This window comes from Euphorbia lathyris, chromosome 1 (genome assembly GCF_963576675.1).
Source record: "Euphorbia lathyris chromosome 1, ddEupLath1.1, whole genome shotgun sequence".
Taxonomy (NCBI): Eukaryota; Viridiplantae; Streptophyta; class Magnoliopsida; order Malpighiales; family Euphorbiaceae; genus Euphorbia; species Euphorbia lathyris.
In genome coordinates this window covers 102,912,688-102,929,770 of record NC_088910.1, presented here as the reverse complement: position 1 = coordinate 102,929,770, position 17,083 = coordinate 102,912,688, and positions in this window count along the sequence as shown.

Genomic DNA, 17,083 nt, shown 5'->3' with positions numbered 1-17,083 from the left:
GTTGCCATTTATAATGGAAGAAAGCATTTTGTCGCTTTTTCTACGGGACATCATGTGGTTCAAACATGTTCCAGGAAAAGAGGAATTTCAGAAGAGTCATAGCCTAAAGTCAGGAGGGGAAGATCAAGGGAAAAGCCTAGGAGTCCTTTCCAACGTAGGCGTAATCTTTCACCTTCACCTAGAAGGTATATTTCGAAGGAAGAGGGATCCAGATCCCTGAAGCGACGAAGAGGCGCTCGTCATGATTCCACGGAGTCCTTGATTCGCCACTATGAAGCTCACAAAGATAGAATAGTTATTGTTGATTCACCCGAACGCAATAGTAGAAGACGGCTGAAGGCAAGAGAAGGTGAATCTTCATTGAAGGGTGAGGTTTATAATCTCATCAGAAGTGAGCTTCGTCATGTCATGAAAGATGAAGGTCTGGAATCAAGAATGCCCAAGACAACCGACGTGGATACACCTCTAAGTGTTGAGATCATGAGTCAGCCAATGCCACAGGGATTTAAGTATCCATTGCTCAAAGATTACAACGGCATGACAGATCCAACCTTGAATGTAAAGAACTTTCTAAAAACTCTACAAACCACCACAACAACTGATGCCCTTATGTGTCGTTTATTCTTGACTATATTAAGGGATTCAGCTGCTTACTAGTATGATCAATTTCTGTCAGGATCAATTCAGTCTTTTAAACAGATGTCAAAAGAGTTTGTTGATCACTTTATCACTTCAATCCCTGAAAGCAGAACGATGCAATACCTCAAATATCTGGTCCATGAGCCAAGTAATCCCTCAAAGAGTGGGTGGAGAGATTTCAAAGGGTTGCAATACAAATCAAACACCTTAATATTGACGAGGTGGTGGAGGCCATGGCAAGAAATTTCCGAAGCAAAGATTTATCAAAGGAGATTACAACTAGAAGACCAAAAAACTTTCCTGGTTTAATGAGAAGAGCACGTGTCTTTGTCAAGTAGGACAGTCATAAGCTGAATTCGTTGCTAAAAGATAGGCTGAGTTGGGTTCATCAACCGAAAGAGTCAAGAAATGATAGGAGCAGGGAAGAAAATAAGCAGTCAAAAGATAATATTGATCGAAATTATACCCTTTTAAACGCTCCTCGAAAAGAAATTTTGTACTGGGTTGAGACAAACAACAACATATCCAGTATCCTCCGAAGATGAAAGCATATGGTCGAAGACACAACGGTCAATACTTTGAGTTCCACAAGAGTGAGGGGCATGATACCGAGGACTGTACAGCTTGCAGCAGAATTGAACAAGATGGCAGAGGCAGGAAAGTTGGACAAGTTCTTAAAGAACACTGTCAAATCAATGTTATTGCCGGAGGACCAAAGGAGGATCGTTCGGTGAAAAGAAGAAGAGTACAGTGAGACCAGGAAAGAATTGCCGAATCAAAGTCAGAATTTTCTTTCGAAAGTTTTGTTCGACAGGGTCATAATGATGTCTTGGTCATTGAAGTTATGTTGGAAGAATTCAAAGTAAGAAGAGTTTTTGTTGATATAGGAAGTTCGGTTAATATCATAACACACAAGTCCTATGAAGCTTTGGGGCTTGATCATGACAGGTTAATTTCAACATTGTCACCTTTAGTGGAAATTTCGGGACACTCCATCCCCCTCTTAGGGGTGCATTATTGAGTATCACAATTAGCGATGGACCAATTAAATGGCACTCAAAGACCAAATTTCTTATAATTGACTCAATTTTTTCATACAACATGATCATCGAAAGGCCGCTATTGGCTAAGTCGGCAGGAGCCTTAAATCGAAATCATAATACATTTTTATCTTAAAAAATTATTTTTACATATCGATAAAACACAGATCCTTAAATCGAAACCATAAATTGTATGGTGGATATTTAACATTTTTTTATCAATTTGAAAGTTTATGGACTAAATTAATGTTTAAGTTCATTTTACATAGTTGAAATTCAGACTTTAAATCTGTATTTTATCAATATATAACGGTAATTAAAAATAATAATTTTTTATTATAATTAGAACTTTAAGAATGTAGTTTCAAATATTTTATTTTATAAAACTTCTATTTACAAATTTTTAAATCATATATTTATATTTAGAAATGAGACAAATCACGATTATATTACCCAAGAATAAATATATATATATATATATATATATATATATATATTCGTCTATATTATATACTAATGGTAATTAATAATTTATTACAAATAGAATATAATCCAAGTGACTCATGTGCACTCGTAAACCTATGGAAACATCAATTATTTTCCTATGGAATTTTGTCATTCTCCCCTAATATTTTTGCTAGTATTTAAAAAAAACATTTATAATATCTAGTGAATATTAAGATAATTAAAAAGTCAGAATCCCCATTTACCCATATTTGATTCACAAATGAAATCTAAGACATGAAGTATCAAAGGTTTTGGTGTTAATAATAATATTATTATTATTATTATGATAACTTATGGAAAAATCCTTGATCGGAGCACTTCCCTGTGAGGCGCCGTTGGGATCGGCCGGAGACACTCCGATGCCAAAGTCAGTAATATTTCTGAGAATAAACTATAAGCACAAAAGTAGAGAATCAGTAAGTGTACCTTTATAGCCTAAGGATGTAGGCTATATATAGCTTGGAAGTCGTAACCTTTGGCAATCAGAAAGTCTCCATTAATGCTCCATTAATGGCGGTTATAAGTTATCCTTAAACTGGCGGTTTAGCTAATTGATAGCTCATTAATGGCCTTTATGACCGAGTCGGCTTTAGCTGTTACAGTGGCGAATCAAGTAGATGAGGAGATCCGCCTTATAGGTTCGCCAGCAGATCTCTTTGAGTGGGATCGTGGAGATCCGCCATCCGGACCTCCCTTGGGGATTAATACGCGGCGTTCTCTAGGTGAATATCCCTTTTGGTCCTTAGGATAATATCTCAATGTTATCAGAAGCCCCCCCAAAGTTCCCTTAAAGTCCTTTAGGGCTTTTGATCTTCTGGCCGCCGTCATGATTACCTGCATTAATGAACATTCCATTCGGTGCCAATCATAGAGTGACACGTGTAAGGAGCGCCCTGTTCAAAGAAAGAAAAGACGCCTTCTTCTTCCTTCTCTCTCTCTCTCTTTCTCATTCCATCTTCATTTTCATCTGCGTGAAGCTTTTTCCTGGGAATTTCGGAGTTCAAAGCTTTTTGATTTCATGTAAGTTCATCTTTCCTCACTCGATTTGTTCTGAATGTTTAGGAGTTCTTCATCATCTTCTAGATCAACTTCGAAGCTTTTTAATTCGACCCCTTCTCCTGAAATAGTAGTTAATTTTAGTTGGACCACTTCGTCATCGGAGAACTCATCTTCCTCTGAGGCCTCTGTTAGCTCTGAGTTAGGTGGGTTGCATAACTCGGTGCGTAATCGCTATCAGACTTGTTCAACCAGTAGGCAAGTTCTTCCTACTTCTGTCTCTGGTACCGCTCCGGCCGTTAAGTCCAGGTGTTTTCCGGGGGCAATGGCCTCTTCTTCAATCCAACCTAGGAAAAAGAACCCTCGAGCGGAGTCTACTCCGTCTCGTATGAGTGCCGTGGATCTAGCGGATCTGGCGAATCGCTTCCTTTGGATCGATAATTATGAGACTCAGTTAGCCGCAGCCCATCAACGACCCTCCTGTCCGCCTAGCGGTTTTCTGACCGTATATTGTAGTCATGTGGAGAGAGGGTTCCGACTTCCTCTCCCAAAGATGATGGCGGACATCCTCTCCTACTTTGATATTACTGCCAGCCAACTACACCCTAACGGTTGGTTGGATATCGCTTTAGACTACTACCTCGCCTCAAATTTATGAGTGGTTTATACGGGTCGTGTCTTTAGAGCTTTCCATAAACCCTCAAAACGGAAGTCCGAGTCTTATCTCACTTTCGCCAAATTTGGAGTATATTCGCCATTCAGTGACAAAATGTCCAATGTCCATTGCTGGGATGAGAAATTCTTCTATGTGAAGATAAAAGAGGGCGAATCACTGGGTTTTCCCTCGTTTTGGAATCCCAAGCCTTTACACATGACAGGCGATATGCGAATATTGACCGATAGCGATGAAGTGGTGGCGGAGCTCATGAAGAAGGTCAAGGCGGATGCATGGACATACGCGGACGCTTTAGCCTTCATGATGAGTGATATTCCGTTGATTCGCCGAGAGGGGGAGCAGTTCATTTACTCCAAGATTGCGCAATTTGACCAAGGTAACTTTTATTTCTTCTTGAACTTTGATTACTTTATTGTTTTCTTTGGCAGAGGTTTATCTAAGGCCAATCACGCTATTACAGAGAATCGTAGGAAGTTTCTAGAGGCTGAGGCACGTAGGAAAGATCAAGCGACGAATCCCCAAAAGGATGACGGGAAGCGTCCCGCTGGAATAGTGGTTGAACCGCCACTAAAAAGGAGGAAGCCTATAGTTACTGGAGGCCCTAAGCTTATGGCGGATGCCATGAGGTCCGCCATGCCTGTATGGGAGATAGAACAGGTAAATTGCCTTTTATTTTAATCTGTTCATCAAATTTTGGATCTGAGTTTTGATCCTTGAATATTTGTGCAGATGGCGAAGCCTGATCTGGGCGGATACTGGTCCGCCAAGTATGGCGCCCAAGGAACTTTGGAGAATGAGTCCGTCATAAACGACTTAGATGAGGCCCTGGTCCAGTTGGGCGAAGTGCAAAGGAATCAGAACCAGATCCCCGGTTCCATTCATGCACAAAAGGGGAAGACGGAGCTCCTCACGGTAAACCCCTTCACTACAAAGGATTTCGTTTCGCTGAAAAAGTTGTTTTTTTGTTCTTTTCTTTTGACGAAACTGTTTGTTTTTTACAGATGTATACTCACATACATGACATGGAAGCTGAGCTTCTTCAGAGCATGGCGGATAAGGCTACCATTGAAAAGTTGGAGAAAGAGGTAGCGGATGCCAATGCGAACATCGCCTCTGCGAATGCGAACATTGCCTCTGCCACGGCTGCCTTGGTTCTTAGAGACGCGGAGATCAAGAAGTTGAAGGAAAAGATCGTGACAGACGCTAAGAACTATGAGGTGGCGATAGGAGAAGCAGAGTACACTGCTGGTGAGCAAGCTTTCTACTATGGCGAACTACTCATGGCGTACTTCTCTCTAGCGCATCCTGAGGTTGATTTCACAGACCCGCAGTTCGCCGTTCCAGACCCAGATGATGTTGCCAAATATAACAAAATGCCAGACGCTAAAGACTACCTCTGTGACTACGTTCGGAGATGGATGAAGGGACCTATAGAAGAAAGCAAACCCCCCACTAATGTTGAACTAGTGGAGCTTGAGGAAGTGCCCTCTAAGGCGGGTGAAGAACCGATCAACGATAACGCCCTTCCTCTTGGTCCCACATCTTCCGTGGAAAAGGAGGTACCCTTGGTAGGCGTATCTGAGGCTGTGGAGAAGGAGGCTTCTCAAGCAAGTTCCGCAAGCGAGAAGAGTGCAAAGGAGGATGCTCCCATTATTACTTAGTCGTTTACTTTTGATTTGTAAAAAATCGTTAAGTACAATTTGTTTAATCCTTTATGGCAGCTATTTATATTACTGTTACGTTTGCGTAAGTAAATATATAGGCATCTAGGATTTATTCTGGAGTAGGTGGCCAGCCATACTCCATAGTAGGAACCTTTGTGAAGGTTTAAGTTGTTTTATTCCATTGAAGGAAGTAAAGCTGCCTAGGGGATCAATTTGCTACCTGTCTTTGAGGTGAAGTGATCCGCCCGTAGGACTTGTGAATCCTTTTTTGGGAAGGATGTAAGAGAGTGTAAAGACCTTGCATCCAAGGATCGTTTTAACTCTATCTAAAATGGGGATCATCACAGAGATGGATCCGCCCATGAGACTGATTCTCCTATATCCGAGGAGAGAAAGTAGCTATGAGGAGAGCGTTGGATGCCCCCCTTCTTTTTAAGACTGGAATATTAATATTGCTGCAAGAAAAACCTTAAAAAGAACATAGAGAATAGAACAATATTTGTTTATTGATAGGAGAAATGTTTTATTACAGTAAGCAGGTCTTATATGTGAGCCTCGTTAAAACCTTTAATAAGAAAAACCACATGGGAAAAAGCTTACTAAAGGAAAAAGAGTACTCAAGACCGTATGTACACTTTATTTTCTGACAAGATATTTGCGGAGATTTTGGAGGTTCCATGTGCGCGGCAATGTGTTCCCCTCCATGTCTTGAATTTTAAAGGTGGCGAATCCAATCTTGTCCACTATCTGATACGGACCCGTCCAGGTGAGCCCTAACTTGCCCTTTCCCTCTCGAGACTGGATTTTGTCGGCCTTGCGGAGCACGAGATCACCTACATTCAGGTCCACTAGCTTGACATTTTTGTCATGGTAAGCGGCGATTCGCTGCTTGTAAGCCGCCATACGTACGTAGGCCTGTTCTCTTCGATCTTCCACTTGATCAAGACTCTCCTTTAACTTGTCACCGTTGTCCTCCTCACAATAGAATGCAACTCTATCACTTGGAACCTGTATCTCAATTGGGATCACGGCCTCTACCCCATGAGAGAGTGCGAACGGCGTTTCTCCTGTCGACGTTCTAGGAGTTGTGCGATAGGCCCATAAGACGCTGGTTAGCTGATCCGCCCATTTTTTATCATGCTCCCCTAATCTCTTCTTTATGCCCTTTACGATCGTCCGATTCGTAATTTCAGTCATTCCGTTGGATTGGGGATAGTAAACGGAGGCGAATCTGTTTAGAATGCCCAATTTCTCATAATAATAATAATAATAATAATAATAATAATAATAAAAAAGTACTGGCTGATCCAATACTACACCTTATCTAATTTAGGATCTTTCTTTCTTTTTTTCTTCAAATTCATGATTAACCCCTTATATTATTAAATTTTGAGATAAAAATGAATAGTCAATAATTTTATCTCTACATCATATTTAATTTAACAATAGAATTAAGGGATAAAAGTTGACAAATTCATATCCTATTAAGAGCAACTATAATGGTGCTAAAAATGACCAATTTGAAATTTTGTATGAGTACCTAACCATTAGAAAAGAAAGTTAGAGAGTGTCCAAGTTGAAGAAGGTCGCCACATCCAGCGAGTTGTTTGGAAATTTTGAGAGTTGGAGCAGATAGCAACGCATGAGAGGGAGAAAGATACACACGCATGTTGCAATTTGATTTGAGAGGCATTTGTGACCGTAACACTCTTTTTGGCGCGTCCAAATTCACGAAACTACAAACTATGTAGCTGACATGTGGGACATCTTCTGGAAAAGTGAAATTTCAATCTAAAATATAAAAACTGTTTTTTTTTTTTTTTTTTGAAAGTATATCACTTCGGTTGGAATGAATTTCATTTGTAAAGAATAATGAAAAATCCTTCTCAATGGATATAAATACATTTATTTTAACTTTATGTTTTAATGTATTTTTTGTATTTAAATATTTTTTTTCACTTTTGTTAATTAGGTAAAATTGATAAAAAAAATTAATATTACGTTTTTAATTTTTTAATTCAATTAAATAAATTATTTAAATTATAAATATTAATAGTATTTTTTATTCCATTAATATTAGTTTATTATTAACTTTATTTTTTTTGGAGATAACTTTATTATTATTAAAAAAAATAGATTAATTGATTAAAAGTAAATAAAATATTATATTATATGACATGTGTGATCCATTAAATAGTGTTGATAATGACTAACCACTATAGAAGATTTTTGGTAGAGAGTGTTTTGAGGAGAGAGATGTAAGAAATTGGTGATGTGGAATGGTTGGAGGGTTTGCAACCCTCCAACCACTAAGGATGCTCTAATGAAATTCTCTCATCAGTCACGATTATTGTTATCTTAATTGTACATACGTGTTTTGTTATCACTGATTAGTAAGGGGTCAAAAGTATGTATATACACGTGGAAAAATTGAAATTTTTTTTCATGTATTCTACATGTAGTGTACAAATATATATATATGTATATATATATTTCATCGAATTTAAAGGTATTCAATTTATGAATCTATTTTGAAATCATGGGTAAATTACATACGTGGTGTACAACCTTTATCCATTTTCACACTTTGGTGTACAACCTTCAATTTTGCATACTAAAGTGTACAACCTTCTAGTGACCTCACACTAAAGTGTACAGCGGGTAAAAATGACCGGTCAACCCTGTTAACCACTTGGTCAACATGACACCTCATCAATTTTGAATCCTTACAAATTAAAAGTGGTCCCTACATATTATTAAATTACTTTTATACCCTTAATTCTATCTTTCTATTTTTTTTCACATTTTCTCTTTCTAAATTTTATTTTTTCAAATCCATTCTCTCCCACTGATCTCTCTCTCTCTCTAAAACCTCTCTCTCCTGTTTATCTCTTATCTGCTCTGCTCTTTCTCTCTCAAACACTTTGGGAGATTTTCTGCTCAACTCCTGAAGCTATATATTTGGCAACATCAGCACAGCAAGTAAGCTTATCTGCTTTATGGTCGGAAATTTCAATAAATTCTTCTTCAAAAGCCATAACCAATTCCACTCTCTCAATGAAACCACTGTAATTTTACAGGCCTAACTTGCCAAACTCGATGTGATTGAACACCCAAGTTTAGCCTATTCTTAATCAAAACTTTCAGAAAAGAAAAGAAATAAAGAAAGAAAAATAAAGCCTCTACTCTTATCTTCTCTCACTTCATAACTTCACTTGCAATTGCAATTGCAATTGCTATATCATTCAATGTCGGCGACCTTTAACTGTTTCCTTTCTTCTTTTTCCTCTTCTTCTTCCCCAGTTTAACTCAACTTGAAAAAGCCTTATTCTTCCATATTTTTAACCGAACAGGAAAACCTCAATCTTTCTTCGGTTCAACCTTTGCTTTCACATTGTCGTGAAAGAGTAGGTGGGGTTCACTACTTTGATGAAATGAAATAAAAATAGGATAAGTTTTCAAGGGTAGTTATGGCATTTCACTTGGAATTTGTCCTCCTGCCTATTCTTCTTGGACTGTATTTTGGTTCAGTGGTTTCCGAAGATGGTGAGTTCTTTCTCTGTAGTTGCAGAGAGAAGAGAAGATAAGAAGTGGTGAAATGGAATGTTGATGCCAATTTCTTAATGTTTTTCCTTGAAATCAGCAACTTTACATGAGTTTTTTTAAGGTTTTAAAATGTTGTCAACGTGCGTGAGGTTGACAAAGGACCAATATGCTTCACTTATCTTTATTTAAAATTTTCAAGAATGTTAGTTTAAACAAACCTTATTTGCTTAAAGTTCAAAGCTTTTTACCCCTTGAACGAACTTGGTTTTTAGCAATCTCAGAGCTTTTATTATTGTTTATTCTGAAAGTTATTTTTATATGAGACAACCCGATGTTTTTATGTGCTGAAGGAGCAAATCTATTGGAGATAAAGAAGTCATTTAGCGAAGTGGTGGTATGGTTCGGTTTCTCCAAAATGTAGTAGCTACTACTTCAAATGTTGAGCAGTTTTGGGGGAAATGGAGAATTAGAGAGACATAGAAGAGTTAGAGAGAGAAATTGAGAATTAGAGAGAGATGGAAGAGTTAGAGAGAGAAATGATGCTTATAAAAAGGAAATGGAGGAGAGAGAAAATAAGAGAGAGATGAGAGTTAGAGAGAGAAATAATTTTTGAAAATGGAGTAAAAGAAAATAAGGATGGAGGTTGAAGAATATGATGTTATAAAGGGTATAAAAGTAATTTTATATTAATTGGGTTAATTTTTTATTTTTAGAAAAATTAAATTGATGATGTGGCACGTTGACTTCGGGTTGACCGGTCACAATTATCTGCTGTACACTTTAGTGTGAGGTCACCAAAAGGTTGTACACTTTAGTGTGCAAAATTGAAGGTTGTATACCAAATTGTGAAAATGGGTAAAGGTTGTACACCACATATGTAATTTACCCCATAAAAAACACAAAATCCTTTCTTTCTGAACCAATTAATATGTAACCGGTGTTAAAGATAATTTATCATTATCTTTCTGTTATTATTATTAGAGGTAATTTACCAATTATCTTCTATTTTGAATATATTTGTTAGTCCCTAACTAAAAGATAAAGAGGGTGTTTGGTTGCTCCTTTTCATGCTCCTTTTTGTCTTTTCACTTCAAAAGGAAGAGTTTTAGGTGTTTGGTTAGTGACCTCGTGTTTGCCTTTTGCATCTGAAAAGAAGCATTAGGTGTTTGGTTAGTGATCGCCTGTTTGCCTTTTACACCCGAAAAGCAGCATTTTACAAAAGCATAGAACCTCTGCTTTTTGAAAAAGCAGCTTTTTCCAACAGCAAACAGCAAACCGTAACAACAACAAACAGCACCATTAAACCGTAACAGCAAACAGCAAACCATAACAGTAAACAACAAACAGTAGGTAAAACAAACGGGCCCAAAGTTGTAGATTTTCTAGTTAACCAAATCTCTCAATTAGTTTAGGACTCTCTACTTTCACGGTACTTATACTTTCCTGTACTTTCAGTCATAATTAGAGAAAACATAATACAAACCTAAAGAAAGTTTTTCTCAATTTACCTTTCTTTAATTACTCTTCAACATGTTATCAGAAGTCTTAGATTCCAACCCTATTCCGGCCTCATCCCCTCACTATTCTGATTTCTACTGCTCTAATGGTCGCAATTTCCGCTGCTATGTTATACACCAACGGTGACACTAACTTCACCATCATCACCGATAGTGCCACCTCTGTTAACCCAACTCCAAGCCCCCTCTCAATTTCTCAGCCCTTTCTCTCCCGCAAATCCCCCAGCACCTATTACAAATTCTTACTCATTCTAATCATGGTCCGGATGAGTATTCCCCAAATCCAAAATGTTTCAATCTTCCTATTCCCCTTCCCAACATTGCACACCTCTAGCAGCAACTCTAGTGTGATTCACGGACCGACACCAATAATTCTCAGACCTCACTTTGCCCTGTTAGGAACAATGACATCCTCTTACCCTAAGTCGCAGTTCGCTATGTGCTCTGCTACTGATTTCGAACGGACTAATCCACACCAACCCCCAGGTCGACCTGCTTAACCTCTACCCTATTCTTCTCAACCTCAGCCACAATGGAGTAACTCCCATTCTCAAACACCACTAACTGTATTTACCTTACCTTGTTCCATTCCCAGTAACATACACACCAACATTAAACTCACACCCTATAACTACTTGATATCGGAATATCGATTACTTTCTATTTGCTATCTTCAAGTCATCTAAGAAGAAAGAAAACTATCAGACAGGGGCGGAGACCGACAAACCCTCTTTGATGTCTAAGTCAGTATGGGAAATATGTAACTTGAAAGCTATTTAGTATAAGTGTGTAGTAAAGAATTGTGTACCTGAGATTATGATTTTCATGCTATTTATAGACAATCATTTACATCTTAATTAGTTTGTACCTTTGTACACGTGTCAGCTCATCATTGGTTCGAAACCTATAATTCTGCAAAGTATTGAATTGTGCGTGTTCCTTGAATTCTGAAGCTCCTTTCCTACATTTATTCCGAAAAGGTCCTTCTTGATGGATGGGCTGCCCGGATATAGCATTTAATGGGTCTGGGCTTATTCGTTTAAGCCCATAACACTATTTAATGATGAGTTCCTAAATAAATCTTTGACATCAATTTTAGTGGAGAGTAAGGACAATATAGTTCGAATTGAGGAGTTAGAAACTTTATCTCAAAGCGAGGAAGCAGTCAAGCCGAAGCTTCACGAATCCACAATTAAAGAATTTGAGATGGTCCCTTTTAATCCATTTTATGTAATTTATGATTTGCCACAGGAGTCAAAAAGGGAGAAATCACGAATTCTTCATAAACTTCTTAAATTTCTATGATGGATATTAATTGTTTGGACTTATTTGAATAATTCATTATGCAGTCACATAATTTTTATCAAAGAGTTTGGATTCCTCATAAGACTTCATTCATTTACATAAAAGGAAAGTTCTTAGTTGAGCTAAACAACTATAATCTTAGCGCTTATTGGGAGGCAACCCAATTCGTTTAATTTTATGTTTTTATATTTAATTTTTTTTTTTTACTTTTTTATTCCTTTTTATAATTAACTTTTGTGTGTTTTTTTATTTTTAGAGCTTAATTGATTTGTTGGAAGCTTAATTGGTGAAAAGGATGGAACGATCATGAAAGAAATTGATTAAAGCTGTGAAAAATGCAATTTCCAGGGCCTGCTCGTCGAGCTACATCGCTGCTCATCCAGGGCAGACTTCGCTTCTTAGTGACCAACTATAGTATTATGGCCATAAATCCTTCATTTCTACTCTAATTGATGCGATTCAAAATGCGTTGGAAAGCTAAGACATTTATTTACAATTTTCACTCAAGACTACAAACTTAATTCGGACAGTAGACTGGTCAAAATGCAAATCAATACAGAAGTTCCATTCTTTCACATCATTGAGGGAGTTTTTCTTCTTTCCTTTTCATTTTACTCTACATTTTAATGCATTTTTTTAAAATAAATGCATGATTAAAGTGTGAGGAAGGAAAAATAAAATCTATCTTAATGTTTTGCATCTATCTTTTAAGTTTTATCATTTTTTTCTTTCTCATATTTTGTTTAGTTTTTTAGTTGTGATAACAAACTTGCCATACTTCTGAACTGTTGTTTTGACCTTAAAAGCTTGTTGATCTATCAAAGTGACTTTGATTGATTCTCTAAGGTATTTTAAGCTTTAATATGGAGATTCTTTATCTTAGAATTCACTTATCCCAATAAGTGCTTTCTGAATAAAAGTTTGAAACTTAGAAATTGTGAATAGGAATAATAGGCTTTGAGAAGTATAATTGTATGCATTATCAATATTGATCAAATTGATTGTTAAAAATCGCTCATTAAACAAAAATCCATATTTTGAGAGATTTTTAAGACCTTCACAAGAGCATTTAAATAGAAAAGATATGCTCAAAGTGTTCTTTTTTAGAGTCATACTTGTATTGTGATATTAATGTCTCGTTCTACACTTAAATCAAAACCACACACGTCTAATTAGGATGTAAAATAATAGAAGGCATCTAAGTTTAGCCCATTGTGACATACGAACCATTTCTTTAATATCAACTCTGATAGAACACGAGATATGTGGCTATATCAATGAAGGATTTATAAGATATGTAATCTTAATATAAATATATTGGTTACCGAGTTACCTCTTGAAGCACAAATAACCGTTAAGATGATTGCGATGAAATACTTGAAATATGATCACGTATTACCAATCATACAAGTCTTACAACAAAGTTGTTCGAGAGTAGAAGCAATAAGTCCATGAACTAAGAGCAATCTCTTTGAGACAAAGAGAGGGGGTGACACATAGAGAGTGATAGTGAGAGTGTGGCGCGCAGAGAGTGAGGGAGAGGGGAGGCATCTTTTTATCTTACTGATGTGTTATGAGGTAAGGTTGGTTTACTGTGGCTTAACTCACTTTATATATCTAATTAGAGCAAACCCTAATTATCAGACTACATATGGACCGACCCATTCAAGTTACAAGTGAATAAATATTTGGTCTACCGAATATTTTCTACAGGGATGGAGGAGGAATTATACCTACAATTCTCATCCTTATTTTGGCATCAAGATCAAAATGTTTCTCGTTTTTATTCTCATGGACGGCCATTTTTGAAATTTCTCATCTCATTGAATTCAAATCCTACAATAAACACTTATTGTCATGTCACTCTTACGAGTAACTAATAAACCAACCATAATCATTATGATATAACAATTTTTCATAAAGCAGTCAATTGCAAAAATCAACAACAAAAAAAGATTACACTGAAATTATGTTGTTTTGCACATTTATAAATGTATATCTTTTTTTTTTTTGTAAAATAACCATATGTTTTATATTATTAAAAAAATTTAAAACCATTAATAAGCCGTGTTAATAAAAATCAACAATTTAATATGTCACATCAACCAAAATTAATAATTTAACATATCACATTAGTAAAATGAATAAGTAAAAATATCATATTAGCAAAATTAACATGTCACGTTAATACAATCTAATATCATTTTCGTTTTTGTTTTTCATATAACTCATTGCTGAATGCATTATTTTACTAAAAACATAAAATACATAAAAAGAATTAGAATTACGGATTGGTTAGGTCTCTAAAGTTAGTTAGTATGGTCAATTTAATCCAAATTAAGTTTAAGTGTCAATCTGCTCATTTAACTTGACACTTAAGATCAAATATATGCAAAATAACATGTATCAGCATGAGAAAGTGACACATATCAAATAACTATTAATCATATATTAACGAATTAAGAATTAAAATGACATTCAAACTTGGCAATCAGAATCAATTTAATCCAAATTGAAGTTTAAGTATCAATTCAGGTCTCAAGTTGGTAAATTTTGAAAAATTGGATCAAATTTTATAAACAAGTATTATTAAAGCTCATTGTAACTGGGTCAATTTGTCGAGACTTACCAACTTGAGTACCGGATTGATAAGCAAACTTCAACTTGGCCTAAATTAACTCTGACAGCCTTAAAAAAAACTCCAACTTTAGAGACCATTTTAACTCGTAATTCATATATTAACATATTTCATTTTGGAGTAATTGATCTCAAGTATCTTGATCCTCAAAATTTGATTTTAGAATAAATTGATTATATTAGTAAAATTTAAATGGTGAAAATGATTTGTAATTCATTTCTTTTACAATAAAAAAGTATTGTTATTTATCGCCTCAAATTACTTATCACTGTCCCCATTTGGACAATTTTACCATTTTCATAAAAAAAATGTCAAAACTGAAAATTTGTATAGTAGAGAAAATCGGCCAAAATTTGGCCTAAGCGGATATCGAATCTGCCCGGCCAATGGCTGGGGCGGATGTTGTATCCGCCCAGCCAATTGCCAGGGCGGATGCGGCATCCGTCCAGCCAATGGCCGAGGCAGATACGACATCTGCCCCAGCCAATGGCGGCATCCGCCTTGGGCAAATTTTGGCTGATGCAAAATCGTAAAATTTTTAGTGACGAAAAATGCTAAATCGTTCAATTTTTTGTGACGAAAAATGCAAAGTCGTCATAAAAAATATGCATTATTTTCATGATTTCTTTGATAAAAAAAACATAAATTTTAATGTTTCCGATTTGTAATCATCTATTTTCAGGGTTCGACATCAATTATTTTCATAATTTCAATTATTGTTGTTCTTGTGATTTTGGAGAGAGAATTTTCAATTTTTTTATCAACACTATGAGAAGAATAAAAAAGTCCTAATAGAAACAGTAAGTAATAAAAAAATGACGGTATTTAGTAGCCCAATAAAAACAGGTATAGTACACTTAGAAATATAGTACTACCTTTTTTTTGATCGATTCAAATAATGAGGTAGGCATTTATTGGTTATATACCTCTACCCTATCTTAAGACGGCTTTTGTTTTATTTTCTCTACTAAACGATACACACTCACTGTAGTGTATGTGCAGCGCATGGATTATATCATGCACCTCATCTCACAGGTGTACACGTAACCATCAACACCCACATTAGCTGATGGAAAAATTAAGCTAATAATGTGGAACCTATTTTGAATAATCAAATTCTAATTTATAATGAGTGACACTGAAAATGGGGATTTTATAGGAGGGTCCTGGCTCTCCAACTCACTAAAAGGACCCTCCATACATCAATTGACATCTGTATTATTTATTCTAAGTCAACAGATAAGAAAAACTTTTATTATTTGTAATTATCATTCACCTTACTGACTCTGCCGATCTTCATCCACCGCCCCCAATTAACATCGCCGTTCGCTGCTCGTCGATATTCATCCACAGCCCCGATGATCTCTACCACCATCCGCTATTTGTAGATCCGTTGTCGATTTACGAATTGATTAGTTGGAGCATCTCTTTTTTTTTTCTTATTTACAAGGTTGAAAAATTCTGGAGTGAGTTCACAATGGGAGAGCAGCAAAATCATTTCAAGCAACACCTGCTGCCATGTTTTCTTCCAATTGCAGGAAAAAATAATTTCTACAGGTCTAGTTTATTTGCACGATAAAAACTACAAATTGGAGGTCCTGATAAAAACTACAAATTGGAGGTCCTGAACTGAGAAAGAATTAGTCTTTGAACTGCAGATTTGGCCAAATTAAACCCAAAAACCGAAGTGGGAATCTTTAAATACTCTATGATAAGTGTGAGTTTCCAGAATTAAAGCTTTGAATCAAAGCACATACAATCAATCAAATACTAAAATTTCAAGATCCGAGGTAGAAGTCGGCAGTGGGAGTGGATGGAGAGAGTCGACGAGAGCGGTGGCGACAGATGGAGAACGGCGGTTCTGGAAAATAAAAGGGAAGGACTGCGTAAAAAAGATAGAGGAAAAAGAAGGATAAAACATTTTATTTAATGATTAATGAGTTTTTTAATTATAATTTAGATAAATAGAAGACACTTGTCAATTATTATATGGAGGGTCCTTAATTGAGTTGGAGAACCCGGACCCTCCTATAAAATCCCCTGAAAATGGGGTGTTTTAGCCCTTTTATAGGGTTCGTAGTGTTCACACATTACATTTTCATCTTAAAATGCAAGCACTTAACCTAGAAATGAAAAAAAATATATATATAAGAATTAAATTAAATTACTATTTATTTAGTTGATGTGGTATCTAAAATTTTATCATGATGTTTTTGGTAACATTTATATTCCTTATGATGATGAAATATTATTTGATTTACCAATTTTTTCACATGGTATAATTTTTAATATGTGCCAAATTTTTTTCTATATATATTTAATATTTGAATAAATAAAGAATTAAATATTTTTATTTATCTACATATTAAGTTTATATGTAAAAAAATATTTAAAATGATTGTCATGTGTATTTATTAGGTAAAAATTGTATCATAATCAAAAATTAGGTAAAAATTGTATCATATGAAAATAATTAACAAATCAATTAATTTTTAATACAAAATAAGTTAAATGTCATATATGAACATAGTCTTTACATTGTAATAACATTATAT